Raw genomic sequence first — 15,501 nt, 5'->3', positions numbered from 1 at the left:
TCTAACAGATGTGGTTCAGATGATGGCAATGAGTGGGGAGAGCATTGACCTTACACGATCACCCTGGACACCATCAGTGGGGTGGGTGATGAGGTATCGGGACTGTCGGGAGAAGTAACAACACCCTCACGAGAAATGGGAACACTGTCCAGGAACATGAGGGAGGGAATATCACAGGCAGCTGATACAATGTTGGTGCACATGACGGAGCGAATGTCACAGGTAGCTGATGTGCTGTCAGTGAACATGAGGGAGGGAATGTCGGAATTAGATGCTGTAATAAGGGAACACGCCCAGACCTCGCGCCCATTGACAGAATCAACTGCAACTCCCACTCCAGTCCCCAGACCAGCCTCTGAAGAGGCCCAAGCCGGGCCTTCCACATTCCACCTGCTCCCCACCCTCCATCAAGAAGTGCGCATTACCCGAGATGTTCGAAAGAATAAGCTTGGTATCAACCTGAAAAACGCTGTGCCACTGCCTGCGGGCAGGGGTGGAGTCAACAAGACCAAGCGCAGTGGGCGGTCTTAGAATAAGGTGGAGGAGAGATGGCTACAGCCTTTTTTAGCTGCTGTTGTTGTCGTTGTTATTATTATTGTTGTTACTGTTGTAACTCTTCTCAAATTAAAAGATTTTTGTAAGTGATGTAAATTTACAAGTTTAAAAGTTTGTAAGTGATCTTAATATTTTTAAGTGATCTTAGCGTTTGTAAGTGATCTTAACTGAAATCTTTAAAGTTTGATGCAAATATATTTTTATTAAAGTTAAATTAAGTACAAACAATTGTTTGTTAAACTTTTGAATAAAATATATTTTAAATTACAACTGAATCATTTCCATTATATGTTCCATTATTAACACAACTTTTTGAAGTAAAGAATCATCATTTCCATTATTTGTTCCATTAACACAACATTACGGAACATATCCAAACAATGTGCGACATGTTGTATTCCCGGTCAGCTTCCGTCCGGGTTACAAGTAGGGGCGTCATAAGCTAGGTGGCAAGACTGTACCTACCCTTTGTCTCTCAGCAGCCAGCTCTGCCTTGCTGGCTGCTGCTGAAACATGACAGAGCGCTCTTGCAACTGACATGTCATCACACACAAGCTGCACATTAATGGAGTGGAAGCCTTTTCTGTTCCTGTACATCTCGGAGTCCTCCAAAGGGGCTCGCAAGGTGATGTAGGTAAAATCAATGCAGCCGTGTACCTTTGGGAAGCCAGCAATCCTGGAGAAGGCCACAGCTCTTTCACTCATTGCCAGGGCGATCATGGGGAACTTTATGTAGTCATTCATCTGGGCATATAGTACAGCAGTAATCTGCCGAATGCAGATATGTGCTGCATGTTGAGAAATAGTGCACAGATCCTCAGTTGTGGCCTGGAATGACCCAGATGCATAAAATGAAAGTACAGCTGTAACCTTCACTTCAACTGACAAAGCAGTCCTGACGCTACGAAGTTGCAGATCTGCTTTTACTAACAGATCTCGGTTACAACAAAGAAACATAGAAACATAGAAAATAGGTGCAGGAGTAGGCCATTCGGCCCTTCGAGCCTGCACCACCATTCAATAAGATCATGGTTGATCATTTTCTCAGTACCCCTTTCCTGCTTTCTCTCCATACCCCTTGATCCCTTTAGCCGTAAGGGCCATATCTAACTCCCTCTTGAACATATCCAATGAACTGGCATCAACAACTCTCTGCAGTAGGGAATTCCACAGGTTAACAGCTCTCTGAGTGAAGAAGTTTCTCCTCATCTCAGTCCTAAATGGCCTACCCCTTATCCTAAGACTGTGTCTCCTGGTTCTGGACTTCCCCAACATCGGGAACATTCTTCCCGCATCTAACCTGTCCAGTCCCGTCAGAATCTTATAAGTTTCTATGAGATCCCCTCTCATCCTTCTAAACTCCAGAGTTTAAAGGCCCAGTTGATCCAGTCTCTCCTCATATGTCAGTCCGGCCATCCCGGGAATCAGTCTGGTGAACCTTCGCTGCACTCCCCCAATAGTAAGAACATCCTTCCTCACATTAGGAGACCAAAACTGAACACAGTATTCCAGGTGAGGCGCTCACCAAGGCCCTGTTCAACTGCAGTAAGACCTCCCTGCTCCTATACTCAAATCCCCTAGCTATGAAGGCCAACATGCCATTTGCCGCCTTCACCGCCTGCTGTAATTGCATGCCAACTTTCAATGATTGATGAACCATGACACCCAGGTTTCGTTGCACCTCCCCCTTTCCTAATCTGCCGCCATTCAGATAATATTCTGCCTTCGTCTTTGCAGAAACGCAGCCTTCTCACACAGTCTGCTCACTCAGGTGCAGGTATGATCGCCTGTCTCGATATACCCAATGTGGGTAAGGCCTCCTGCCCATCATCCTACGTTTTCTGAGGTACCTCGAATCAATCGTCTCCTCCGCAGCACCATCATGCAGAAGGCTTGCACGAGGTATGGCATTAAACACAGAAACATAGAAAATAGTTGCAGGAGTAGGCCATTCGGCCCTTCGAGCCTGCACCGCCATTCAATAAGATCATGGCTGATCATTCCCTCGGTACCCCTTTCCTGCTTTCTCTCCATACCCCTTGATCCCCTTAGCCGTAAGGGCCATATCTAACTCCTCTTGAATATATCCAACGAACTGGCATCAACAACTCTCTGCGACAGGGAATTCCATAGGTTAACAACTTTCTGAGTGAAGAAGTTGCTCCTCATCTCAGTCCTAAATGGCCTATCCCTTATCCTAAGACTATGTTCCCTGGTTCTGGACTTCCCCAAAACCGGGAACATTCTTCCCACATCTAACCTGTCCAGTCCCGTCAGAATCTTAAATGTTTCTATGAGATCCCCTCTCATCCTTCTAAACTCCAGTGAATAAAGGCCCAGTTGATCCAGTCTCTCCTCATATGATAGTCCCACCATCCCCGGAATCAGTCTGGTGAACCTTTGCTGCACTCCCTCAATAGCAAGAACGTCGTTCCTCAGATTAGGAGACCAAAACTGTACACAATATTCCAGGTGAGGCCTCACTAAGGCCCTGTACAACTGCAGTAAGACCTCCCTGCCCCTTTACTCAAATCATACCATTTGCCTTCTTCACCGCCTGCTGTACTTGCATGCCCACTTTCAGTGACTAATGAACCAAGACACCCAGGTCTCATTGCATCTCCCCTTTTCCTAATCTGCAGCCATCCAGATACTATTCTGCCTTCGTGTTTTTGCCCCCAAAATGGATAACGTCACATTTATCCACATTATACTGCATCTGCCATGCATTTGCCCACTCACCTAACCTGTCCAAGTCACCCTCCAGCCTCTTAGCGTCCTCCTCACAGCTCACACCGCCACCCAGTTTAGTGTCATCCACAAACTTGGAGATATTACACTCTATTCCTTCATCTAAATCGTTAATGTATATTGTAAAGAGCTGGGGTCCCAGCATTGAGCCCTGCGGCATTCCACTAGCCACTGCCTGCCATTCTGAAAAGGACCCGTTTATCCCGACTCTCTGCTTCCTGTCTGCCAACCAGTTCTCTATCCACGTCAATACATTACCCCCAATACCATGCGCTTTGATTTTGCACAGCAATCTCTTTCGCGGGACCTTGTCAAAAGCCTTTTGAAAGTCCAAATACACCACATCCACTGGTTCTCTATTGTCCAGTCTGCTAGTTACATCCTCAAAAAATTCCAGAAGATTCGTCAAGCATGATTTCCCTTTCATAAATCAATGCTGACTTGGTCCAATCCTGTCACTGCTTTCCAAATGCGCTGTTATTTCATCCTTAATGACTGATTCCAACATTTTCCCCACTACTGATGTCAGGCTTAACCGATCTATAATTACCCGCTTTCTCTCTCCCTCCCTTTTTAAAAAGTGGTGTTACATTAGCTACCCTCCAGTCTATAGGAACTGATCCAGAGTAGGTAGACTGTTGGAAAATGATCACTAATGCATCCACTATTTCTAGGGCCACTTCCTTAAGCACTCTGGAATGCAGACTATTAGGCCCCGGGGATTCATCAGCCTTCAATCCCATCAATTTCCCTAACACAATTTCCCGCCCAATAAGGATATCCTTCAGTTCCTCCTTCTCACTAGACCTACCATCCCCTCGTACAATCGAAAGGTTATTTATGTCTTCCTTTGTGAAGACAGAACCAAAGTATTTATTCAATTGGTCTGCCATTTCTTTATTCCCCATTAGAAATTCACCCGAATCCGACTGCAAGGGATCTAAGTTTGTCTTTACTAATCTTTTTCTCTTCACATATTTACAGAAGCTTTTGCAGTCAGCTTTTATGTTCCCTGCACGCTTCCTCTCGTACTCTATTTTTCCCCTCTTAATTAAACCCTTAGTCTTCCTCTGTTAAATTCTAAATTTCTCCCAGTCCTCAGGTTTGTTGCTTTTTCTAGCCAAATTATATGCCTCTTCCTTGGCTTTAACACTATCCTTAATTTCCCTTGTTAGCCATGGTTGAGCCACCTTCCCCGTTTTATTTTTACTCCAGACAGGGATGTACAATTGCTCTAAGTTCATCCATGTGAACTTTAAATGTTTGCCATTGCTTATCCATCGTCAACCCTTTAGGTATCCTTTGCCAGTCTATTCTAGCCAATTGACGTCTCATACCGTCGAAGTTACCTTTCCTTGAGCTCAGCACTCTAGTTTCTGAATTAACTGTGTCACTCTCCATCTTAATAAAGAATTCTACCATATTATGGTCACTCTTCCCCAAGGGGCCTCGCACAACAAGATTGCTAATTAGTCCCTTCTCATTACACATCACCCAGTCTAGGATGGCCAGCCCTCTAGTTGGTTCCTCGACATGCTGGTCTAAAAAACCATCCTTAATACACTCCAGGAAATCCTCCTCCACCGCATTGCTACCAGTTTGGTTAGCCCAATCAATATGTAGATTAACGTCGCCCATGATTACTGCTGTACCTTTATCGCACACATCCCTTATTTCTTGTTTGATGCTGTCCCCAACCTCACTACTACTGTTTGGTGGTCTGTACACAACTCCCACTAGCGTTTTCTGCCCTTTGGAATTCCACAGCTCCACCCATACCGATTCCACATCATCCAAGCTAATGTCCCTCCTTACTATTGCATTAATTTCCTCTTTAACCAGCAACGCCACCCCGCCTCCTTTTCCTTTCTGTCTATCCTTCCTAAATGCTAAATACCCTTGGATGTTGAGTTCCCAGCCTTGGTCACCCTGGAGCCATGTCTCCGTAATGCCAATTATATCATACCCGTTAACTGCTATCTGCACAGTTAATTGGTCCACCTTATTCCGAATACTCCTCTCATTGAGGCACAGAGCCTTCAGGCTTGTCTTTTTAACACACTTTGCCCCTTTAGAATTTTGCTGTAATGTGGCCCTTTTTGTTTTTTGCCTTGGGATTCTCTGCCCTCCACTTTTACTATTCTCCTTTCTACCTTTTGCTTCTGACTCCATTTTATTTCACTCTGTCTCCCTGCACAGGTTCCCATTCCCCTGCCATATTAGTTTAACTCCTCCCAAACAGCACTAGCAAACATTCCCCCTAGGACATTGGTTCCGGTCCTGCCCAGGTGCTGACCGTCCGGTTTGTACTGGTCCCACCTCCCCCAGAACCGTTTCCAATGCCCCAAGAATTTGAATCCCTCCCTTCTGCACCAGTGCTCAAGCCACGTATTCATCTGAACTATCCTGCGATTCCTGTTCTGACTAGCACGTGGCACTGGTAGCAATCCTGAGATTACTACTTTTGAGGTCCTCCTTTTTAATTTAACTCCTAGCTCCCTAAATTCGTCTCATACCTATATCATTGGTACCTATAACGCCTATCTATTCCCCTTACAATTGAATCCCCTATCACTATCGCTCTCCCACTCTTTTTCCTGCCCTCCTGTGCAGCAGAACCACCCACGGTGCCATGAACTTGGCTGCTGCTGCCCTCCCCTGATGAGTCATCCCCCTCAACTGTACCCAAAGCGGTGTATCTGTTTTGCAGGGGGATGACCGCAGGGGATCCCTGCACTACCTTCCTTGCACTGCTCTTCCTGTTGGTCTTCCATTCCCTATCTGGCTGTGGACCCTTTACCTGCGGTAAGTTCAACTCACTAAATGTGCTAGTCACATCATTCTCAGCATTGTGCATGCTCCAGAGTGAATCCACCCGCAGCTCCAGTTCCGCAATGCGGACCGTCAGGAGCTGGAGTCGGATACACTTCCCGCACACATAGTCATCAGGGACACCGGAAGCGTCCCTGAGTTCCCACATGGTACAGGAGGAGCATAACATGTGTCCGAGCTCTCCTGCCATGACTTAACCTCTAAACTTAAATTGGCAACAACAATGCTGAAGGTTACTTACTGATATAGAAAAGAAAAAAGCAAAGCTACTGACCAATCACCAGCCAATCACTTACCCCCTTGGCTTTGACGTCACCTTTCAATTTCTTTCTACATCTTTTTTGCCTCCCTGCTGTAGCTGCACCGGCTAGCCTCTTGTAGGCCTTCCCACGCTCGCCTCACCGACGCTCGCATTGTCAGTATTGCCCCCATGCAAGAAGCTCAAAACAGCAGGACAAGCTTCTTTGTTATCTCTCTCCCCAAGGTCGACGCCCCAGTATGGACCACACCCAGGTCTGCACATGTGCAATAGGCTTGCTTAGAATGGGAAGCTAGGCATTCAAATGTGGACATTTGTGGCAATGAAATCTAATGCAATTTTTAAATTTTAGACTTTTTTCAAAATACGACCCCGCCACCAACCGAACGTTTCCTCACCGGGCTCGTGGGTCGGCCAGCAGAATCGCTCCCTCGCCCAGACACAGGGGCTTGGCAAACCCCCCCTGGTGCCCCCCACCTCCTCCCTGCCCTGCCACCACCCGGGCTTCATTTCATGTTGCTGCATAGCATAAGGGTTCTCAGCCTGACTTCAACTGCATCATCGATGCGGCTGGACGATCCAGCAGAGCCGACAGCAAACTGGACGCCACGTCCAAACTCCTGATGTATGCGGTAAAAGATGCCAAGCTGTGCGACGTCTTCAGCAAACCTGCAGACGGAGCACCGCGCAGATACACCTGGTCGAGACCAGACGGGTCCGTCCGTTCCAGAATTGACTTCCTGTTTGTGTCCCACACGCTCAAGGTCAGATCCACCGACGTCACGCCGGTGTTCTTCTCTGACCACTGCCTCCTACTGGCTGACTGCCACATGCAGGACAACCAGAAAGTTGGCAGAGGGATATGGAAGCTGAACGTGAAACTGTTGACTCGGGAAAACATTGAGGAACTCAAGAGGGATTACAAAGGTTGGAGAACCGTAAAACCCCTCTGCGATTCCCCGATGCACTGGTGGGAAACAATCAAGACGAACATCAAGAGGTTCTTCATCCTCAAAGGTGTTCAGGAGGCGAGAGGGAGACAGAGGGAATTATCCCGACTCCAGACAAATATGCAAAACCTGCTCCTGCTGCAGTCGATGGGGGTCGATGTCGCGGAGGAACTCGAAGAGGTGAAGGGCCAGCAAGGCTCGCTCTTTGCCTCGGAGTCCTCCAAGATCATCTTCCGATCCAGAGTCCGCTCCGTCGAGCAGGATGAGACGTGTTCGCGTTTCTTCTTCCAAAAGGTACACAGGGGGAGCTCTGTGATCACCAGCCTAAAGGAAGAAGACGGTTCTGTGACGTCTTCGCAGCCTGACATGCAGAGGATCAGCGAATCCTTCTACGCCAGGCTGTACGAAGTCAAGCCCACAGACCGCGCGGCCTCCCAGTCTTTCCTGTCGTCTATTTCGAATGTCTTAGACGACGGCAAGCGAGAGAGTCTGGACCACCCGCTAACTCTGGACGAGCTGACAAAGGCCGTCCGGTCCTTCGAGACGAATAAAACTCCCGGAAGCGATGGCTTACCGGTCGAGTTGTACTTGGCTCTGTGGGACTGGATAGGCCCGGACCTGCTGGAAGTGTACGGAGGTATGCTTCTGGCCGGCAGCATGTCAGAATCGATGAGGAAAGGCATCATCACCCTCATCTACAAGCAGAAGGGGGAAAGGGAGGAAATCAAAAACTGGCGGCCCATTTCGCTGCTCAATGTGGACTACAAGATCCTGTCAAAGGTCATCGCCAACAGGGTCAAGTCTGCTCTTGAGCTGGTGATTCACCCGGACCAGACCTGCGCTGTCCCCGGCAGGAAGATCTCTGATAGCCTCGCGCTACTCAGAGATACGATCGCCTACGTGCGGGACAGGAGGGTGAACACCTGTCTAATCAGCTTAGACCAGGAGAAAGCCTTTGACAGGATATCGCACACGTACCTGATGGACGTGCTCTCCAAAATGGGGTTCGGGGAGGGCATCCGAAATTGGGTCAAACTGCTCTACACAGACATCAGTAGTGCAGTTCAAATCAACGGGTGGGAAACTCAAAGCTTTCCAATCAGATCTGGAGTCAGGCAAGGCTGTCCTCTGTCGTCTGTCTTGTTTGTGTGTTGTATCGAGCCCTTTGCCGAGTCCATCAGGAAGGACGCGGGCATCAGAGGGGTGACGATCCCAGGCAGCGGAGGCGCCCAGGTCAAAACCTCGCTGTACATGGACGACGTCGCCGTCTTTTGCTCGGACACGCAGTCGGTCCGCAGATTGCTCGCAATCTGCGACCAGTTTGAACTGGCCTCGGGAGCAAAGGTCAACCGCACCAAAAGCGAGGCCATGCTCTTTGGTCACTGGACCGACCGAGCCTCCATTCCCTTCACCGTCAAGCCAGATTTCCTGAAGGTGCTGGGAATATGGTTCGGAGCGGACGGGGCGTGCGCCAAAAACTGGGACGAGCGCATTGCCAAGGTCAGACAGAAACTGTCATTTTGGGAGCAGCGCTCCCTTTCCATCACAGGCAAAAACCTGGTCATCAGGAGCGAGGTGCTCTCGGTGTTGTTATACGTGGCGCAGGTCTGGCCCATCTCACGATGCAGCGCCGCGGCAGTCACCCGAGCCGTCTTCCACTTTGTCTGGAGATCCAAAATGGACCGTGTCCGCAGAGACACGATGTACAAATCTCTGGACAGTGGAGGAAAGGACGTTCCGAACGTGGCCCTCATCCTGATGGCCACCTTTGTGTGCGGCTGCATCAAGCTATGCACAGCCCCCCAGTACGCAAACACCAAGTGTCACTACGTGCTGAGGTTCTACCTGTCCCCATTGTTGAGAAGGATGGGTCTGGCCACGCTGCCGCGAAACGCCCCCACCAGTTGGACCATGCCTGTCCACCTGTCCTTCGTGGAAAAGTTCTTCAAAAGAAACCCGTTTGACCACAAGGCCATCAAACAGTGGTCAGCACGTAAGGTCCTGGACACCCTACGAAAGAAGGAGAGGGTGGACCCTGTCGGGTGGTTCCCTGAGCGGACTGTCGAACTTGTTTGGCAGAACGTCTCATCGCCAGAGCTTACACACAAGCACCAAGACGTAGCTTGGTTGGCGGTGAGGGGGGCCCTACCCGTCAGAGTGTTCATGCACAGCCGACGCCTCAGCAGCACGGCACGGTGCCCCCGGGCCGGCTGCGGGGCGGACGAGACTGTCACCCATCTCCTTCAGGATTGCGCCTTTGCGACGCAGGTCTGGAAAGAGATGCAGTGGTTGCTGTCGAGGTTCATCCCAAGCAGCTCCGTAACACAGGACTCTGTGCTCTACGGGCTGTTCCCAGGGACACACACCGAGACAGACATCACCTGCTGCTGGAGGGCCATCAATTCGGTCAAAGACGCCCTTTGGTCTTGCCGAAACTTGCTGGTCTTCCAGAACAAGGAGATGACCACGTCCGCATGTTGCAGACTGGCGCAATCCAAGATCCAGGAATACGTGCTGAGGGACGCACTGAAAATTGGTGCAGTCGCCGCAAAGGCACGGTGGGGTAGGGCCACAGTCTAAAACCCTTCCGCCACGGAAAACCCGGGGGCAGAAATCAGCAGCAAACTCCCTCGGGCTGTATTTGTATTTGAAATTTACACTTTGTGTACATAGAGCACCAAACCTGTAAACATCAATGTAGTGCCACGTACAATGTAAGGTGTGTTATGAAATGCAAGTTTGAAAAGAAAAAATGTAAATGTACCATCACCCATTCCGGGCTCTGTAATGTAACACATGAAATGTAATTTGTGTAAATGTACCACAATGTACCCTGTTTATTGTACTGAATCGCAGTTGAACAGAAAAACGAGAAATGTAACGAACGAAACTGCCGTCGGCACCCAGATGTATTGTATGGGATTGCTGACCGCAGCGAAATGTAATGAAATGCCATCGAATGTACTGTACAGATTCTTTTTATGAATAAAGTATATTTTGAAATTAAAAAAAAGAAAAAATAAGGGTTCTCAGCCTTTTTCTCGGCCTTTTGGCTAAGATCAAGTGTAGTACCGTTTCTGACCAGCCACCATGACCTCATGGTGGTTTCCTCCTGGTCAGGAAGGTATATGCTTGCATTTTTGGAAACAGGAGGTGGGTGGGGTGGCTTGACCCATCCACCTCCACGGAGGTGTGTGGGGGACCTGACCCATCCACCTCCATGGCACGAACCTGGTATTGCAGTACTTCCAGGAACGGTGCAGTGGCTCTATGCCTTTTGGCTAAGAGCATTGGCGCAGAGTGATCCTTGACAGGTGCAAGGTGACCTCTGGCGTTTGTGATTTGACAAAGAATTGGAACGATTGGCTACGAATTTAAAAAAAAAAAAATAAAAAAATAAGGGTTCTCATCCTTTTGGCTAAGATCATGCGTAACTGACCTGACCAGCCACCATGACCTCCGGGTGGTTTCTCCCTGGTCAGGAAGGTATATGCTTGCTTTTTTGGAAACAGGAGGTGGGTGGGGTGGCTTGACCCATCCACCTCCACGGAGGTGTGTGGGGTGGCTTGACCCATCCACCTCCATGGCACGAACCTGGTATTGCAGTACTTCCAGGAACGGTGCAGTGGCTCTAGGCCTTTTGGCTAAGAGCATTGGCGCAGAGTGATCCTTGGCATGTGCAAGGTGACCTCTGGCGTTTGTGATTTGACAAAGAATTGGAACGATTGGCTACGAATTAAAAAAAAAAAAAAAAAAATAAGGGTTCTCATCCCTTCAGTTCAGCTTCCACACCCGCCCGCCCCCCCACACAGCGGGCTTCTTTTGAAGCCGAGCCCCTGTGTCCGGGTGAGGGACCGATTCTGCCGGCCGATGCTCCGACCCTCGAGCCCGGTTTGGAGACGTTCGGTGGTGGCATGGCACTTTGAAAAAAATCCAAATGAAAGAATTGCATGAAACTTCCATTTTCTGGGTTTTAAATTTGAAAAAATTAAGCTTGATGATGCATATTTAATGTGTTCTTGACTCCCTCCAAAACTGCATAAAAACAATGGCGTCTTTCTGCGCCGATTTTTTAATGTGCGCTGGTTTTTCTTAAATGCCAGAAAGTTTTTTGGGAGTGGTTACATACGCTGTCCGAGGAAAAATGTAAGTTGGCCAAATTTGCAGAAATGTGACGCAAAAAAAAACTAACCTAAAAAAATCATAACTAACTTAGTTACGCTGGCGCACATTCTTTGGGGAAACTTGGATATTTTAATTTAGGCCAAAAAAAGCGGCGCACGCCAAAAAAAACGGCGCAGATCACTGGGGAAAATTGAGCCCAATATTATGTGTGGCTAAGTGTCCATTAAATGCATAAACTTTTATTATCCCAATAGAGAAGGTCATGAAACGTATCCCACTATTCCAGCTGGGAGCATTGTGGCTTCCACTGGGACCTGCTTGTTGATGTGAGGCACAAAGTGGTTGTCACATCCATTAACTTAATCCCATTTACTGATTTAGCAATATGTATTTCCTATTTCCAAGAACATATAATGAGCACAGTGCACTTCTAAATCAAGATGAACATCAAGTTGTTAATGATTTCCATAATATCTATTTTTAATAACCATTAAAACTCCAACTTAAAATGTTTTTAAGTTGTAGCTCCTACTATAATACCAATCAATCTGCATATGTGCACTTTCTGAAAACACTTATAACTACACTATATAAAAACAGATAGCAAGAGTTTCTATAGGTATATAAATAATAAAAGAGTGTCTAAAGTAAATGTTGGTCCCTTAGAGGACGAGACTGGGGAACTAGTAACGGGGAACATGGAGATGGCAGAAACTCTAAACAAATCTTTTGTATCAGTCTTTATGGTAGAGGACACTAACATTATTCTGACAATGGATAGTCTAGGGGCTATAGCGGAGGAGGAACTTAATACAATCACAATCACAAAGGAGGTGGTACTCAGTAAGATAATGGGACTAAAGGCAGATATATCCCCTGGACCTGATGGCTTGCATCCTAGGGTCTTAAGAGAAGTTGCAGCAGGGATTGTGGATGCACTGGTTGTAATTTACCAAAATTCCCTGGATTCTGGGGAGGTCCCAGCAGATTGGAAAACTGCAAATGTAATGCCCCTATTTAAAAAAGGAAATTATAGCCCAGTTAGTCTAACATCTGTGATTGGGAAAATGTTGGAGTCCATTATTAAAGAAGCAGTATTAGAACATTTGGGTAAGCAAAATTTGGTCAGGCAGAGTCAGCATGGATTTATAACGGGGAAGTCATGTTTGACAAATTTGTTGGAGTTCTTTGAGGATGTAACGAACAGGGTGGATAAAGGGGAACCATAGATGCGGTGTATTTGGACTTCTAGAAGGCATTTGACAAAGTGCCACATAAAAGTTTACTGCACAAGATAAAAGTTCACGGGGATGGGGGTAATATATTAGCATGGATAAAGGATTGACTAAGTAACAGAAAACAGAGAGTCGGGATAAATGGTTCATTCTCTGGTTGGCAACCAGTAACTAGTAGGGTGCCGCAGGGATCAGTGCTGGGACCCCAACTATGTACAATCTATATTAACGACTTGGAAGAAGGGACTGAGTGTAACGTAGCCAAGTTTGCTGATGATACAAAGATGGGAGGAAAAGCAATGTGTGAGAAGGACACAAAAAATCTGCAAAAGGACAGTGAGTGGGCAAAAAATTGGCAGCTGGAATATAATGTTGGAAAGTGTGAGGTCATGCACTTTGGCAGAAAAAAATCAAAGAGCAAGTTATTATTTAAATGGAGAAAGATTGCAAAATGTCGCAGTACAGTGGGACCTGGGGGTACTTGTGCATGAAACACAAAAGGATAGTATGCAGATACAGCAAGTGATCAGGAAGGCCAATGGTATCTTGGCCTTTATTGCAAAGCAGATGGAGTATAAAAGCAAGGAAGTCTTGCTACAGTTATACAAGGTATTGGAGAGGCCACACCTGGAATACTGCATGCAGTTTTGGTTTCCATATTTTCGAAAGGATATACTTGCTTTGGAGGCAGTTCAGAGAAGGTTCACTAAGTTGATTCCGGGGATAAGGGGGTTGACTTATGAGGAAAGGTTGAGTAGGTTGGGCCTCTACTCATTGGAATTCAGAAGAATGAGAGGTGATCTTATCAAAACGTATAAGATTATGAGGGAGCTTGACAAGGTAGATGCAGAGAAGATGTTTCCACTGATGGAGGAGACTAGAACTAGAGGGCATGATCTTAGAATAAGGGGCCGCCCATTTAAAACAGAGATGAGAAGGAATTTCTTCTCTCAGAGGATTGTAAATTTGCTGCCTCGGAGAGCTGTGGAAGCTGGGACATTGAATAAATTTAAGACAGAAATAGACAGTTTCTTGAGCGATAAGGGGATAAGGGTTTATTGGGAGGGGGCGGCGAAGTGGAGCTGAGTCCATGATCAGATCAGCCATGATCTTATTGAATGGCGGAGCAGGCTCGAGGGGCCGTATGGTCTACTCCTGCTCCTATTTGTTATGTTCTTATGTTCTTATAACACTTTCAATATGCAAAACTTCCCAAGGCACTTTATTGAGTGGTAAAACACTGATTTATTTATATGGGGAAGATGAACACACTGCAATAATTAGTTGCCAGGCCAACCAGCTGATTAAAAGGGATAAATATGATCTGATACAGGGTAAGGGAGAATACTTCAGAAAACTGATTGCTTTTGCTCCCTGAGACGCAGGACCTTATAGATATTTTAAACATTCCTACTTGCATGCAAAAATGGTTCTTCTGTCTGAGAAAGTATCAAATGTGCATTTGTAAGGTGGGGGTGTAAATAGTAACTTTAAAGCTTGCTAGTTACCGACTCTGAGGTAAATGTTAAGCTCTAAACCAATAGGATGTTAGACCAATAGAGATTAGACCAACCCCAAGAACTCTTGGTGAGGAAGAGGGAGGATGCACAACTCATAATTATTGTGACCCCCAAAATTCCTGGGGACCTGCTCCACCTGCCCTAACCCTGAGCCAGACACGCTGTCTCAAATCCCAGTGATGGTCGTTTACATGACTGGGACAAACACTTCAGCAGCATTTACTCTGAACTGTCTGCTGAGCGGTGGAGCAGCCCAAAGTTGATCCTCCAAGGGGAACCCTAGGGCCCATCCCAGGGCTGATGAAAAAGAATAAATATCTTCAGCTCTAAAGGAAACTGAAATATATACACCTGTGAGTATGCTCACAGGTTTGTCGAGCTTTAGCAGCACAGAGCAGTCCCGTGCAATAAGTTTTTAAGTCGGTTCACGGGCTGCCAGGCCGCCTGTAATTTCTGCGGTCTGGAAGAGTCTGTGTGCCATGTTGAATGTGCGAGGTTGCAGCCCCTCTTTCAATATTTGAAGGGGCTGCTCCTCAGATTCTGGCTGCACTTCAGTCCCACGCTCCTGATCTTTCGGCACCCTGTGCGGAGGGGAGCGGGCAGATCGGAAGGCCTCCTCGCAGGACTGCTCCTGGGCATGGCCAAGGGGGCCATCAGCCGGTCCAGGCAGCAGGCGCTCGAGGGGGTCGTTCAGCACAACTGCCTGCCTCTCTTCCGTGGTTACATCCGAGCCAAGGTGTCCCTGGAGATGGAGCACGCGGTGTCCGCCGGTATGCTCGCGGCCTTCCGCGAGAGGTGGGTACCGGAGGGACTGGAGTGCATCATCACGCCCGGCAACCAAATTTTAATTTGAAGCACAATATCTAAAGTTTAATTTGTTTAAGTTTGTCGGTTTTAGTGCCAAACCCCTTTTAGCCAGGGGGCAATTAGTTTGCCATCTAATTTACCCCTTTAATAAGGAGGCATTTGATTTACGGATGCAACTAAAATAGTTGTAGAGCTGTCGCGGCACAGGGCAGTTCCGTGCAATAAGTTGTTAAGTCGGTTCACAGACTGCCAGGCCGCCTGCAATTTCTGCGGTCTGGAAGAGTCCATGTTCCATGTATATATGGAATGTGTGAGGGTGCAGCCCCTCTTCCAATATTTGAAGGGGCTGCTCCTCAAATTCTGGTTGCACTTCAGTCCCACGCTCCTGATCTTTGGGCACCCTCTGCGGAGGGGAGTGGGCAGGTCAGAAGGCCTCCTTGTAGGACTGCTCCTGGGCCTGGCCAAGG

At 47.6% G+C, this 15,501-nt stretch overlaps 1 long non-coding RNA gene and 2 pseudogenes across 1 annotated transcript in view; all 3 read left to right on the top strand.

Annotated features, from left to right (window-relative positions):
* Window positions 1–15,501, top strand: part of LOC139277084 (uncharacterized) — a 35,242-nt gene that overhangs the window by 14,708 nt on the left and 5,033 nt on the right. The window lies entirely within an intron of this gene.
* Window positions 10,381–10,615, top strand: LOC139277712 (U2 spliceosomal RNA; annotated as a pseudogene).
* LOC139277828 (U2 spliceosomal RNA) lies at window positions 10,746–10,978 on the top strand (annotated as a pseudogene).

This window comes from Pristiophorus japonicus, chromosome 12 (genome assembly GCF_044704955.1).
Source record: "Pristiophorus japonicus isolate sPriJap1 chromosome 12, sPriJap1.hap1, whole genome shotgun sequence".
Lineage (NCBI taxonomy): Eukaryota > Metazoa > Chordata > Chondrichthyes > Pristiophoridae > Pristiophorus > Pristiophorus japonicus.
This window is presented reverse-complemented; position numbering and strand designations above follow the sequence as displayed.